Here is a 15251-nt window from a genome sequence, read left to right on the forward strand (position 1 = left end):
CGTTACTGGAGAAAAATCCTTTGAATGTAAAAATGGTAAATCAAAAACTTTTCAGAAAAGCAAATTTCCCTTAGGAGAGCACCGAACTTAGCAACATATCCCGTGAATCACCTTCATAATTCTTTATATTTACTTACGGTTTCTAGAATTGCAAAAATAGTTTTTGTTTATCTTTCTACAGACGAAAAATTCCCAGATCTTATGAGTTTAACATCACAACTTCTTCTTCAGTCTAATTCCCTTACTTTCTACAATTCAACCCACAACACTCTGAAATCCTAAATGCACTTAACTTCTGGAGAGAAATTCCAAACTCACTAAATTTCTAAAATTGACACTGAAGTTCAAGTACAGGACACCACTTGTCCCGACATAGGACTAAACCAGTCAGGGTCACTCCAGGTGAACTGGGCTGCATGACATTGTCACACAGAGACAGAGAAATGTCTTTTTCTTTGGTTCTGTGATGGCTCCCTCACCCAGCTCCCCCAAAGGAGGCAAGGCCGGTAAGAATGAGAGAGAGCAGGCCTGGAGCCCCATTTTATTGGGGAGAAGCCACTCAAATGAGGATAGGGTCAAGATTCAGGGGGTGGAGTCTTCCTGATGTCTGCTGCCAGTAGGTTGACATCCTGGAAGGCCACGCCCATCTCATGTGCTGTGTGGGGATCAAGGGCAGAGCAAGGGAAGGGGACACACAAGTGGAGGTTCCATGGAACATTCTATCCCAAAAGGGCAAAGAGTAGGATTCCAAAGGCACAGGAGGGTGTAACTCGACCCCACTGGTGGACTCCTACTCCTGGAGCCACACCTCACTATCTGAATGGGGGTGAGGCCCAATGTGTTGTGGGGCACAGCAGCTGTTCCATACTCCCCTACACAGGACTTAAAGTGACTCCCGACAGCAGAATTCACAGCTCAGGTTGGACTCCGGGGCCAGCTGCCCAGCCTGTGGTGGTCAGAGAACCCCAGGGGGCTGTCTCCTGCGCAGTCAGCACAAATGCAATCGCTTCTCTTGGGTAAAGCTGTGGGACGAACGTGAGGCAGTCAGTGTCCGGGTCCAGCAGTGCTCACCAGGTCCCACTGTCCCATGGTCTACAGAAGCAAAAATTGCTTCTTCCCTCCCCCCCCCCCCCCCCCGGCCACGCTCTGGGGTGGGCACGTCACAGGCTTTAAGTGGGTGTTATTTGAAGTTGTCCCCCTCAGAGTCTGAGCCATGACCTAATGGAGCACAGCTCCACGACCATGGTTTACATCATGAGTTGGAAATTGTGACGTTTTGGCAAAAATAATGGTGAATGTGTTGTCACAGAAATTGTCTCATTTGTGTGTTCTTTTTAGCTTGATTTCATGGGAGGTTTTTGCATATTTCATCTGACAAGGGAGCAATCTGGATGCTGGGTGAAGAGGGTGAGGGGCTCCCTAGGGTTGAGGACCCAGGATGCTCCTCTGGGCACATCCCTGCATCCTCCAGGTGAAGTTCGATGCACAGGGTGCCTTTTGTCTGGGGTGTCTCTGGGTCACGTCCTCTCCACTGTGAGGAGAGGGTCCGGGGTCAGGACTGTTGGGGCTCCCAGGAGCCTGGGTTTCCTATTGGGAGTCAGAAGCCTGAGCAGTAACCTCCACACAGGGGCCAGGGGCTTAGGATCCTGTCCCCATTGCTCAAGTGAGGAGAAGGACACGTTTCCCGCCACAGGGGTGGCTGAGGCCATGGCGCAGCGCCAGGCTCCCCGAGTTCCTCTCCTGCAGGGATGCTGCTGCTGCAGTTTTGCTTTGCTTTTTATTTCTCTCCTTTGCAAGTGGCTCCTTGTATGGTCTCTGTTTCTGGAAATGTTGATATATTTTCACTTTTTACATGAGATTTGTGTGTATTTTATAGTAGTACATGATAAAGTATCATAATGACAGCGTAGATTTATGCATTCGTGACATTCTAAACTTTTGATAAAGATTGAACATGTAGGGTGGGGCTGTGGCTCCATGGTGCTGTGCTCACCTAGCATGCAGCAGACACTAGGTTCGACGGTCAGCACCACACAACTATGAAATAAAGACATGGTGTCCACCTAAAAAACTAAAAAAAATAAATATATATTTTAAAGAACGAATATTTAGTTACATGTTTTGTCTTTTAGTTTATCAAATGCTTGTAAATCTCTATGCTTGTTTTATAGACTGAACCAGATTTCTGTATGAGCTGCCCTTGTACTTCAACCCCATGATGTTCAAGGATCAGCTGCACATGGTGTTTCCTAAATCCTATCAGGTGGTTGTTTGGGGTGTTCTTTGTGCCTCTGAGGTTTTGACAGGAGCTCAGGAACTTGTGTAGCTGGAAGAAGCAAAGGATGGAGCTCAGCAGGTGTGTGTCCTCCTGTTCTGCAGTAACACTGAATCGGGGGTGGATAAGGGTGAAGATGGCAGCCACATTTCCTGGGTGCAGACCAGGTCTGCCCCTCCACGTGGGACATTCACTGTTTCCTTTCTATAACTTGGGAACAATAATAATAATCCCAGCAGAGCCTGCACAGCACAGATAGAGGTTATGTGAGTCAGTAAACAAGTCCTCACGGTGCTGCTTGAAGCCTGGCTAGGAGCCCACACTCCAGCAGCCCTTGCCGTTGCTGCTGTTGACACCTCTCCTCAGGTGCCATAGAGATCGATGGGACCAATGGCAGCACCCAGGGCCTCTTTATCCTCGTGGGATTCTCTAATTTCCCCAATGTGAAGAGGGTCCTCCCTGTGGTCCTCCTGGTAGCCCACCTGCTGACCCTGCTGGGCCACACTCCATCATCCTGGTGTCGCAGCTGGACCCCACCTCCACACGCCCGTGTACTCCTTACCCCCTTCGTCCTTCCAGGACCTCAGCTTCACCCCCAGCTCCATCCCCAGCTGCTGCACAAACTACGTGTCCACGACAAGGTCATCAGCTCTGCAGGGGCACAGTCCAGCTCTTCCTGTTCCTGGGCCTGGGTGGAGTGGAGGGACTGCTGCTGGCTGTCACGGCCTATGACAGGTTAGTGGCTATCTGGAAGCCCCTGCCCTACACAGTGATCATGATTTCCAGGCTGTGGTGCAGTCAATTCCTTGGTCATGTGTCAGTGACCCTATGGTTACACTGCTGTGCGCACAAGAAGAAGGAACACTTCCTGTGTGAGATACCTATCCTGATCCGTGTGGCCTGTGTCAGCATGGTGGCTATTGAGGGCACTGTCCTTGTCCTGGATGTGGGCATCATGCTGTTTCCCGTGGTCTTCCTCCTGGTCTCCTGTGGCCACATCATCAGTGCTGTGCTCAGAATGCAGTCGTCCTCAGGAAGACACAGTCTTCAACACCTGCGTCCCACCTCACCCTGGGCTCCCTGTCCTATGGGAACATCATCTTCAAGTACATGCAGCCAGGAGCCGCTCCTCCCGGGACCAGAGCAAGGTCCTCATGCTCTTCTACAACCCCGTCACCCCCTCCTGAACCCCTCATCTGCACCCTCAGAAACAGGGAGGTGAGAAGGCTGATGCTGGAGAACAGAAAAGGGGACAAGGAGTGAGGGCCCAGGGAGTGACCGGCACACAGCCTCAGGGTCAGCTCCATAAGGGCCACTGCTGTCCTCTGAGCCGTGGGGCAAATGAGGTGTCCGCCTGCAGCTCTCAGCACCCTTGCAGGGTTGGTCTTCTGGGTGCCTGACTAAGGCCAGCGCTGTGGGTTTTATAACAGCACAGGGCCTGTCCCCCACACCCGGATGTGCAGACCTGACCCTGCAGGCTGGTACCAGGGCCACACTGGCAGCAGCCCCCGAGTCCTGCTTCTGTAGTTTGCTGAGTTCACAGTGGTGCTCTCAGCGTTTTAGCTGGAACCTCCCAGCTCTCTCAGGGCTCTTGGTGTGAACCACTGTGTCTTCCTGGGTGGCGTCAAAGCTGAGTTCAGCATGGCTGGGTATTTCCCTCCCATAGGCTCGCAAGGAAGCATGTTGTCTTTTTCTGCCCTTTGTTAGGAGACAGATAAATGAATGGTGGGAGCACAAGGTAAGAGAGTAACTATAAATGTGGCCCAGTGGGCAGACCCCACATGCTTCATTTGCCAAAAAAGCAATGTCTCTGCAGCCCTGCCTGGAGGAAGTGGACAGGGTCTGTCCCATTCCCCAGCAAACCACCTGTTGTCTGCATGGAAATGCAGGTCGGAATTAGTATGGGTGAGAGGAACCCAAGAGAGTATGAAGGGCCTGACTTTTGTGACCCTTTTGCCAGAGCAGATTCTGAAACATAAGGAGGATTCCTCCTAACCATAAAAGTTGTAGCAATGTATAGTTAAGAATGCAATTAGCACTGCTCAACATGGGGCCCTGATGGCTTGGAAATGACCAGGCCACCAGACAGGCCCGAGCCATGGTCTCCAGAAACCCACTCCAAGTGGCCAGAGAGCCTTTGGAAGGTCTGTGGAAGAGAAGAGATGAAAGTTGATGGAAAGGAACTCAGCCTGCCACCAACACAGCGCCGCCACAGCGCCCTGCCGGTTGGTACCCACAGTCATAGGTTGCCCTGAAGGAGGGAAAGAAGGCAGTACAGGGGATGAGCCCCGGGGGCCATCTGCAGATCAAGTGCTCAAATCATTCACTCTTGAACTTAATGCCCTGCAGACTGGAGAGACCAGCCAGAGCGGTTCCTGAGCCGACAACATTTTTGACGTGGAAGGCCTTCTTCTATGACAAATGTGAATAGCAGGGGAACCTCACCCCACCACAAATGTTGACCCCCCAGCTGAGTGCTTGTGGGGAGAGGGGATCTACTCTTCTCATGGTGCAAGCCACAGGCCCACCAGGTTATGTCAATCTGGTTCACTCTCTGCTTTAAGAATGTGCTAGAAGGAACCAGCTGGGGGAGGTACAGTGGATACACAGAACCTAAGGCAAAATCCACTGAGGACTTGCCACAGTTTATGGACAGAGTGAACAAGGCTTGAAAGGAAAAGTGTTTCATGAAGAATCAAGGGAAGCCCCAGCCAAGGAGGTGATCAGGGAGGGACTAAACAAGGGACAGAGAGCAGCAGGCGCCAGCACAATGCAGCCCAGTGGATGACTGGATTTGGCCACCCAGGATACAGGGACAGAAGGGGCTCAAGCCTCTCTGCTGGGGGTGTGGAGGGACAGGACAGTTCTGACGAGAATGCCCAGAGCCTCTGCAAATTATTTCCTGAACTGACCAAGGAGGCTTGCAAGCAGCTAGTCAAGACGACAAAAATATGCCCCTTTCCTTCCTGTTGTCACTTAACAACCTGCTGGAGTAAATCCCCAAGATTAAAATCTAATGCTTTATGGCAAGCAGATGTCACTCATTATGTACCTTCAGGAAATTAAAATATAACTATGTGGTCACTGATACCTATTCAGGCTGTGGAATGGCCATCCCCATCTACTTAAGTGCTTTGGGATCATGGCAGCTCCTTTCTCCATGAAAACTGACACTGGTCCAGCCTGGGCAAGCAGAGCCTTCAAGGAATTTTGCTCTACATGGCACAGAAATCATGTCACTGGGATCCCCTATAACCCTCAGGTTTAATGCATTGTAGACAGAACGCGCAAGGAATTAATGACCAGGCTACAAAAATGGGGCAGGGGGAGGGAGAAGGCTCTACCAAATCCCCTCACAATGCCTTGAACAAAATCTTGTTTGCTTCAAATTTTCTTTCAACCTCAAAATTTTCCATGGAAAGAGCCACCCACAAACAGTAGGCCCCCTTCACTGTGCCCTGCCATTTACCTATAATCTCCCAGCTGGATCCCATCACAAGTGCATGATGGTCCAGCGTCCCTCCTAAAACTGGGTCCAGGGTTTGTACATGTTGACAGAAGCCTCACCCCATCTGGGTGCCTGCAGTGAAACTGCCTGCCAGGTAAATTGGGCTTTGGAGCCTTGGCCACCAAATTAGCCTGGTCAATTGGGAAGGAGCCCTATCTAAGCTCTTTTCTAATAACTCCTTCCTCATTGATCCTGAGGTAGCCATACAAGGACCACCTGTGCAGGGGAACACCAGCACTCCCACGCCTGCTCGGCCAAGTGGTTTCTCCGTCGTTGATAATGAGACCTACAATTAGAACCGTCCTCTCTCTTTTGCTCTTGCTAATGAAACTTTTGTAGATCAATATAACAAGTCCTATGATGGCTGTCTCTCACTGATACTTGGTAGTTAACGCTACCAAAAGCCATAGACTACCTCCCCATGGCAAGTGCAAGAAACTCTTCCTGCCAACATGCCCAACAACACTCTTTAGAAAGCCCCCCTCTTATAATGACAGCACCCCATGGAATCAATGTGTGGCAGCCACACCTTATCTCCTTGGTAAGAGAAATTTCTTTGGAGAACATCAACACCTAAGTGCCGGGTTGGGCGCAGCTCCCTGGAATGTAAGCCATGTGCCTCAAACCATGTGAGCTAATGCAGTAACTGATCCCTGGGATGATCTGTCACCAACCATTATGCAGGAAATCAATATGGCATGATGGATATCAGGCCAATATTGCTGGCCACTAGACCCTTCAAATGGGTGGCAGCTGGCTGGATGCATGAGTGGATAATGGGCCCTAAACCCAACATATACCTTCATCCCAAAGTATACCCATACCCACTGTGCACAAGCTTGTGTCACACCACCCTTGCCATGCTCATAATCACTGCCTCTGATGGTGTAAATATCACTCATGCAGAGATCCCTTGTGCAGTCAATGCATCCTGCTGGCTCACAACCTGTCTACACCGGCTATGAAAGCTAAATGTGTATTGATCCTCACATGCCCCCCGCAGCCTGACTTCCAGTGAACCAGTCCAAGGAGTGGAGGAGTCCATGGGACATGCAGAGGAAGCATCTTCTGAGTGAGAACCTGCACCGGACAAGGCGTGATATTGCCCTCATCATTGCTGGGATTGTTGCCCTAGTGGCCACCATCGCCACCATAGCCACTGCCACTGCTGCGCTCACTCAGAGGATCCACACTGTGCACACTAGAAACAATGTGTCCCCTGTGTGGCAGCAGCCTTCGCCTCTCAAAATGACTTAAATAAACTGAACTGAACCACTATTTTCCTCATTCAGCAAGAACCAGACCTCCACCAGGAGCCACGAAGTGTTCTGTTTATGTTGCTAAGGCTCACGGTCACCCTGAATTTCATAGTATTTGCGTCACCCAATACGCTGTATCTCACAATGGAACCTTAGAGTTCTCCACTTTTTCTCAGTTCATGAAGGGCGCTTGGGATGCTCACTGTGTTACGACTGCATGACGTCACTAAGGCCATGGACAAAATCAAGGGGACTAAGGTGTCTGTCTCAACAGCCTCCTCTTTCTTCCAGGGATTGGCTGAACATTGGAAAAACCTGAGAGCCAAGTTACTATCCCTTATAACGCTATTACCCTGGCCCTACTGAGTGTGACAGTAATAATTTTTTTCTTGTGTTGTGAGACGCTTATGCAAGCATGTGAAGGCCACCAAAGAAAAATAAGGGATGCTAGCAAAAGTCCTTGTGGCAAGTCTGAGGGGGAGACGTGGGGACAAGTGCATGGACAACTGCATATGTTTCATACATGAAGGGCACCTGAGTGGCAGGCCACTCCCCTCCAGCTAGGGGTGTGAGCTGCAGGCTGCTCACCCTGTAGGCCCCTCCCTGGGCGTGAGGCCACCTGTTGCAGACCCTGCACTTGCTCCACGGCCTGCTACTTGATTGGTTGTGGCTCTTCATAGTCACTCCTCTGCCAGCAGTTGCTCAACAGAACAACCTTGGAATCATCAGTAGGCCAGAGGGAATATTGTTTGGCCTGCTTTGGTCTCCTAGAGTTGTTCAGAAATTATATTGGTGGCTGCGTGTAATGTGCTTAGCTGCTGCCCGAGTGTATACACATGGTTACTGCGCAATAAAATCAGACCTGCTTCCTGCTTGGTGTCTGGAGGTCTTGATTCTTGACTCTCTAGCCACACTGTCCTCGACCCTGTTCCCTGGGCCTCCTTGCTGGATGAGACAGCGCCCACACAAACACAAGCCCCGGTTTCCTTGGAAGCAATGTACAGAAGCAAACGCACGGACCCAGACATGGAGCAGTGCACCAGACACACAAGCACCTGAGGACTGAAGATTGAACACCACAGAGGAGGCTTGTAAAACGAGCGGTCATAACACAGGACAGCCAGCAGGGGGCACTCTGCTCTCGACCAAGTGTTGAAAACAGGCCCCCTGCATCAAGGAGAGGATTGTAAACTCAGGAAACTGGATGAAGTGTCTGCACAGGAACACAGCCCAGAGAGCAGAGAGTGACTGCAGAGACGTGAAAGAGAGGTCCCGCGAGGTGTTGGCAAGGAAAAGGTCCCATTAAGGGCCTGTAGGCTGGCTGGGGATTAAATTGGCAGTAAGTGAGAAACAGGGACAAAAGCTACTCAGTCCCTTGCATGTGCAGGGGTGTCTCCCTCAAGTAGAGACCCAGAAAAGGCCCAGGTTGCTGAAGACTGCAGAGCCTCTGGAGTACAGAATGGAACCAGCGGGTGTCAGGATGGTGGAGACAATGACAGGAGGGAAGGTAGATGGTGGGGGAGGAGGGGGCCTTGCTGTGCAGACAGGTCCCGGGGTCAGTGTTGGGTGGGAGAGGCAGCCCGGCTGGTCAAAATAATAACCTTGCTTTAATTTGATTTTAATTGGAGCCAGTGGTCTTTTCTTGCGTCCTGGTCTAACACCCTCCCCTGCGCCACACTCACTGTTGTTTGTGTTCCTAGAAGCTGCCATTGTCCCTGGAGTGAGATGAAAGAGGAATTTTGATCTCAAAGAACCTTTTTAAAATCAGCTGTGTTTCTCCAAAATGAGAATAGTGACGGAGGAAGGTGAGAGCTGAAGGGACTCAGGTCGACCAGCAGCCGGGCAGGGCTGGGAGCTGGTGGGCTGTGCCTGTGGCTGGAGGGCAGCAGGACAGAGCAGGCTGAACAGACAGATGTCAGTCATGGCTGGGGTCCATCCTGATGGGTGGCTTTTCCTGTCTGAGGTGTAGATCCTCAGGCAGTAGCTGCTCTCTGGATGTCACACTCTCAGGTCTCATTGTAGTGAATGTGTCTGTGCGGGATCTAATTGGAGGCCACCTTCTCTCTGCTCTGGAGAGGACAGAACAGCTTATGCCCACCCACACACGGGCCACCGCCCCTGGTGCTATTCACCTCCTGAGGACACCTGGCTGAGACCTTCTGGTATCCTCAGTCATCTCTGTGATTCTTGTCCCTCCACAGGAGCAACTCTGTGGAACAGGCACTTCCTGACCCTGCTCTTCCAGCCAGAGGGCGCCTGAGCCTGCCAAGGGGGAGGGGCCTACCATGCTTTGAGGACAAGTGGTCCAGCTTGACCTGCCTTTAATCCTTGAACTCTGCAGAGACCCTTGGGAGACCCGCATCCTCATGCTTGACTCGGATCCCTGGTTCCAGCAGGCTCATAGTTCACACCCAGCCCATGGCTGGCTTACCACATGGCCACATGCTCATCACTCAGAGCTAAGGGACCCTCAGTTCCAATGTGGCAGCTCCAGATACACTCAGGTCATTGCACTGGTCAGAGGGCTGGTGGTCACTCTATTAGTCTTCCTGGGCTGCTGTAACAAAACACCCAGCCTGGGGCCTTCAGTCCACAGACCCTGACTGTTCATTGATGACCTCAGGCCACCACCCAAGCTAACTCCACCTCTGCCTGATGGCCAAACCCATTTCCAGCCCAGTGGATCTTGGGATAAGGAAAGACATGGCAGCTGGCCATCGCTAGGAGCCCTGCTTCTTTCTCACCACCGATGCTGTGTGGAACAGAAAGCCAGCACATTGGGCCAGCTGTGTCCCCAGTCACCAGCCCACCTTGACACCTCTGAGTTCTTCAGCATCCTCTGGGCTGGGTCACCATCTTCAGACCCAGCCACACCTTGACTCTATTGACTTTGTACCCCAAGCCCCTACAGAGGCTCCAAGTTCTGAACTTACTAAGTATCAAGCTTTCAATTCTGCAGATGTATCAACAAAATTATTACTTTAATTATTATTATTACTATTGGTACTGGAGATTCAACTTGAGGTGCTTAACCACTGAGCTACATCACTAATCCTTTATATATATATATATATATATATATATATATATATATATATATATATATATATATATATATATTATTTTGACATAGACTCTAAGTTGCTTAGGGACTTTCTGAGTTGCTGAGGCTGGTCTCCAACTTACAATCCTCCTGCTTCAGCCTCCCAAGTCACAGAATTACAGTGTGTGCCACTTCAAAATGAATATTGACACAGGCACATTAACATAGGTTGTAAATTATAAGGTAGAGCTTATCTATTATTACATTATAATTATACAATTATTATTAAATAATGAAATTCTATGTTATATAGTCTATTTAACATTCTATGGGTATTCCCTATCTGGAGCAATGAGACACAGCAGAATCAGGACCCACCCAGCTGCCCCTACCCACACAACCTCCCTCAAACTCTGCTCCCCAGGAAGCCAACTCCCATGGCCCTAGACCATTTCTAACCCATGATCGTACTCAGTCTGTTTGATAATCTGCCTAGTAGCACCCAACTTGCTTGCTTCCTGTGTTCTTAGAGATCTCTGCTCCCAGGACGGAAGGACTCCTCAAAAACATAGTGTTATCTGCTGTGGTGTGGCATGCCTGTAATCCCAGTGGCTTGGGAGGCTGAGGCGGGAGGGTTGAATTTGGGGGCCAGGCTCAGCAATGTAGTGAGGGCCTGAGCAAATGGGCAAGACTCTGTATATAAGATATAAAAAAGGGCTGGGGATGTGGCTCAGTGGTTAGGCACACTGGGTTCAATCTGCAATACCAAAAAATAAAATAAAATAAAATAAAATGAAGATAAAACAACCTACTAGGCTGCTAATCTAGGATAATCTTGGCTGATGAATTGAGCATTGGGGATGTTGCTTGCTATGGGAATGATACACTGAAATACAGTGCAGTTTTGTGGATGGGGTGGTGCTGTGTGTCTAGTTATTGGAAAAAAATATTTAAAATCGACCAGTGCAAGTAAAATTTCTTAGTGCTGCAAAACTCAGCTCCAGAAATGATAATTTTCCAACTGTAAAACTAGAGTATACTGAGTCTGTGAGGGTTTTCCTGGGGCTGTTATAATTAATAACCCAAACCAAAGAGACTGAAATCAAAAGTGATCCAGGAACCACCACCCCCTCCCCCAGCCCTGGAGGGCAAAGGGCTGAGACCAGGGTCACAAGGATGAGCTCCCTCCACAGGATCCAGGGAGGCTCCTGCCTGCCTCTCCCAGCTCCTGGGTTCCAGGTGGCCCCATGATTCCTTCTCTAACTTTGTCTCCATGTGGCTCCATCTCTGTGTCTGTGTCCTCTCTTCTGTCTCTTGTGAGGACACTGCCATTGCATAAGGGCCCCTGACCCAGAAGGAACCCATCTCAGATCTTTCACTAACTACCTCTGCAGAGACCCTGTTTCCACACAAGATCCCACTCAGGGGTTCTAAGGGCCAGATGTGGACAGGACCCACCTCTTACAATGGTGTCCAGCTCCCTCCACTGGCTCCACAGAAGCTCCTTCCTGCCTCTCCCAACTCCTGGGGCTCCAGGTGGCCCTTGGCAGAACAATGTGGTGGCCTCTCAAAAGCTTAGGATTGAATCACAATATGAACCAGCAATGCCACTGCTGGGTTCGGACCCAAAGGATTTGAAAGCTATGGGTGCAAAAGACACTTGCATATCCTGAGTTCACAGAAACCCTGATCCCCAGTATGACTGGGGAGTAGGGAAAAAATTATGTCTTAGTGGGGTGTGGGGGAGACAGGGCCAAAATGGAGCAAAAGAGATGGTCTGAGTGGGGGACTTTGAAGGCTAGAAGATCTTAGAAAGTGTGGGGAATTTTCTTATTTTGGCTAAACTGTGTACATGATGTCATACAGGCTTGTAAAATTGTACTCTGTTCTGAGCCCTTTATTCTCGGGATTAGCAAATCACTAACTTTACTCAAATCCATCAGCATGCATCTGTCTATATATCTATCCATCTGTCCATGTACCAGCCATCCCTCCTTCCACCCATCTGCCCATTTTCTCTCCCATGCATCATGGCTTTGTGTATTTGCCCACCCATCTACCCATTCATCCAGCCATCCATTCAGACATACATACATCTTCCCATCAGTCCATGCATCCTCCCACCCATTCACCCATCCTTCCATTCATCCAGGGGCATGTGGCCACTTCACCACATCCCTGGCCCTGTTTTGTATTTTATTTAGAGTCAAGATCTCACTGAGTTGCTTAGCACCCTATTTTTGCTGATGCTGGCTTGAGCAAGCAATCCTCCTGTCTCAGCCTCCTGAGAGGCTGGGATTACTGTCCTGCACCACCATGCTTGTACTTCTTATTTCCTCATTGGTCTGATAACACGTTGGAGTCACCATCTGGTGTTATTTTCTCAGCTCCATCACACTTATGCTCCCACCCACCTTCTTTGAACCACAATGAAAAGGGGGGCTGGGGATGTAGCTCAGTGCTAAAGTGCCCCCGCCATCAATTCAATCTCGATATGGGGGACAATAAAAGCACCAGGGATTCAATTCTCAGCTCTGGGCAGCTATGTGCCCATGTTTCCACACTTTTTACACATGAGCCCCCCTGGTCCATGGGCAATATTGTTAGGTAGAATGAATGTGAGACACTATGCAGGATGTGAAAGACTTCACAAAGTCCAACTTCAGAGAAGAAAATAAAATGGTATATACTTTCCATTATTGGGGTTAATATGACAGGCTGTATTGGCCCCAAGTGGCACATTTTTATGTTTTATATGCGGGCTTTCTGGCAGAGCTGAGCAGGGTTATTATTTCTTTCTGGTTTAACTCTCAGTTGAACCCAGGAAGCTGAGAGCACTGGGTCAGCTTCTGGGAGAACATTGCTTCCTAGGCAGGATGCAGATGGGCTTGTGGCTTTTCTTGAAAATGTTGGTGCATCTGAAACCTTCACATAAAAAGAGTTCACAAAGGGGGACTTTATACTGAGAGAAAATAATGAGGTCAGTCTGTGCAATAGAATGACATGTTTCAAGGAGGCAAATGAGCTTGAGCTCACAGACATGTTATGAGACTACAGATGCCTGAAGCCTAACCAAATACAATTCTACATATTATGATATTATTTGCATATCACCTATTGCAGTAATAATACAATATTATTCTTTTACAATTGATACTAACTTCTACATACAATTTCCCCTATACATTCATGACAATGATTTCCCTTTCAAGAAAATCTCAAAACCCTTGTCAGCACCTAAACACAGGGTAAGACAGGGTTTCCTTATCTCCCTAGTGTAGCTGCACTGGTCAAAGTTCCTTTCCTGCTTTGAATCAACACCTTTTCTTTTTGCTTTTAGGGCAAACAGCTGAGCAGATTTGTGGGATCAGCAGAGTCAGGTCTGTACATAAGAATTGATAATACTAGAATGTAGACTATGTACATTGAGCACAAGGCGCCCATTTTATTTCTGCTGCACATTGCTGTTTTAGAAGGTTGCCTGCCTCCCCCCACCACACCCCTTTCTCTGCTGGGGATGGAACATTGAGCCACAGCCCGAACCCCAAATGTTTCCTATTATAGGTCAGGCTGCCTCCTCAAAGATCAGAGGCCAGGAGGTAATGAGAAATACTAAAATAATTGTCAAACTGTTTTCATTAGCAGATATCACATATATGTGGATATATATGCTATCTTTAAAGAGTGTTTCAAAAATTTGGAGACAGTGTCTTTCTAATTTGCCTGAGGTATATATATTGTTTATATATTGTATATATATATATATAATGTATATATATATATAATGTATATATATATATAAAACATATTTCATATGAAATATGTTTTATATATATATATATGTAATATATATATATATATATATATATATATATATATATATATATATATATATATATATATATATATATACATTGGGGCTTGACCTGGACCACTGAGCTACATCCCCACTCTTTTCCTTTTATTTTAAGAGAGGGTCTCACTGACCTTGGGCTCCTCGAGCCTCACCCTCCCTGAGAAGCTGTGCTTTGTTTTTGTGTTGAGGTTAAACCCAGGGCCTCGCCATGCTCAGAAAGCACTCTATGGCTGAAGCCTAGCTCAGCGCCAGGTGTCACCTCTGTACCGGAGGCTAAGCCAAGGCTTCCCACCTGGATTAGTTCCCAGCACAGCTGAAAAGCTCCGCTTGAAAAGGGCTGGGGCCAAGCATTTGTCACTCTACCCAACTTCAGCCAGTGATTGGATGATGCTGGCTGTCAATCACGATGCAGAGGCGGGCCTGGAGGCCGTCCATCCCGGATGCTGGGGGATTTTCCCAATCAGTGCGCAGAGTGAGAGGAAGGGCGGGCTTTCGCAATGTCGCGAGCGTTTTTTCCTCAGGGACTCCCCTCCTCATGCTTCAAGCCAAGAGTTCTCTGCTCCAGGGACTCAGGTGACTCTGCTTTGCCTGTGTCCCCCCCACCCCCGACTCGGGTGCCTGGAGGTTCCTCGAGAGGACGCCGGGTCACCACAGAACACAAAAATGGTGAGTTTGTGACCAGGGCTGAAGGCATGCGTCACCACCTGCCTTGGGACCAGGTGCCCGGGTGAGCTGGGGAGCGCGGCGGAGTCGTGGCCTTGTCCCTTGTTCTCGTGGGGTGAGCTGGGTTTTGGGTTTTTGAGGTGAGCTGCTGAGCGTGGCAGAGTCCCCGCTGGAGGGTGGCCCTGGGCCCTGTCCCCTGGTTCCCTGGGTTTGGAAGGGCGACTCAGGGCCCTGGTGTCCCCTTTGCTGCCTACTGGTGGCCCGACCCACTCTTCCCAATGTGGAGGAAGCAGGGCCACACATGCGCCCTCCTTCTCCCAGGGGAGCTCCTCCGGAGGCTGCTGTAGGTTCCCCAAATTGCAGGCGCCTCCTCCCTTCTAAACCCCACCTTCCCTCCAGCTCACAGCTCCGCCAGACGTTCGTTCTTCCCACTGGGTTCAAATGGACACCGTCCGCTAATTGTCACTTTTAATCCAGCGAAATATTGGAGAGAATAGTTCTTTTCGTTTAATTGGGGACCCAAACTCGGGGAGCTTTATCAGCCACATCCCCAGCCTCCACTTTTACTGAATTTTGAGACCTGCACCCACTTGGTGTGGAAGCTGGTCTCCAACCTGTGATCCTTCTGTTACCGCTGTTTACCAGTG

At 49.3% G+C, this 15251-nt stretch overlaps 1 pseudogene; it reads left to right on the forward strand.

The window, feature by feature from the left end:
- LOC139703497 (zinc finger protein 721-like) overlaps positions 1-15251 on the forward strand; it is a 41355-nt pseudogene that overhangs the window by 10617 nt on the left and 15487 nt on the right.

This window comes from Marmota flaviventris, chromosome Y (assembly GCF_047511675.1).
Source record: "Marmota flaviventris isolate mMarFla1 chromosome Y, mMarFla1.hap1, whole genome shotgun sequence".
Lineage (NCBI taxonomy): Eukaryota > Metazoa > Chordata > Mammalia > Rodentia > Sciuridae > Marmota > Marmota flaviventris.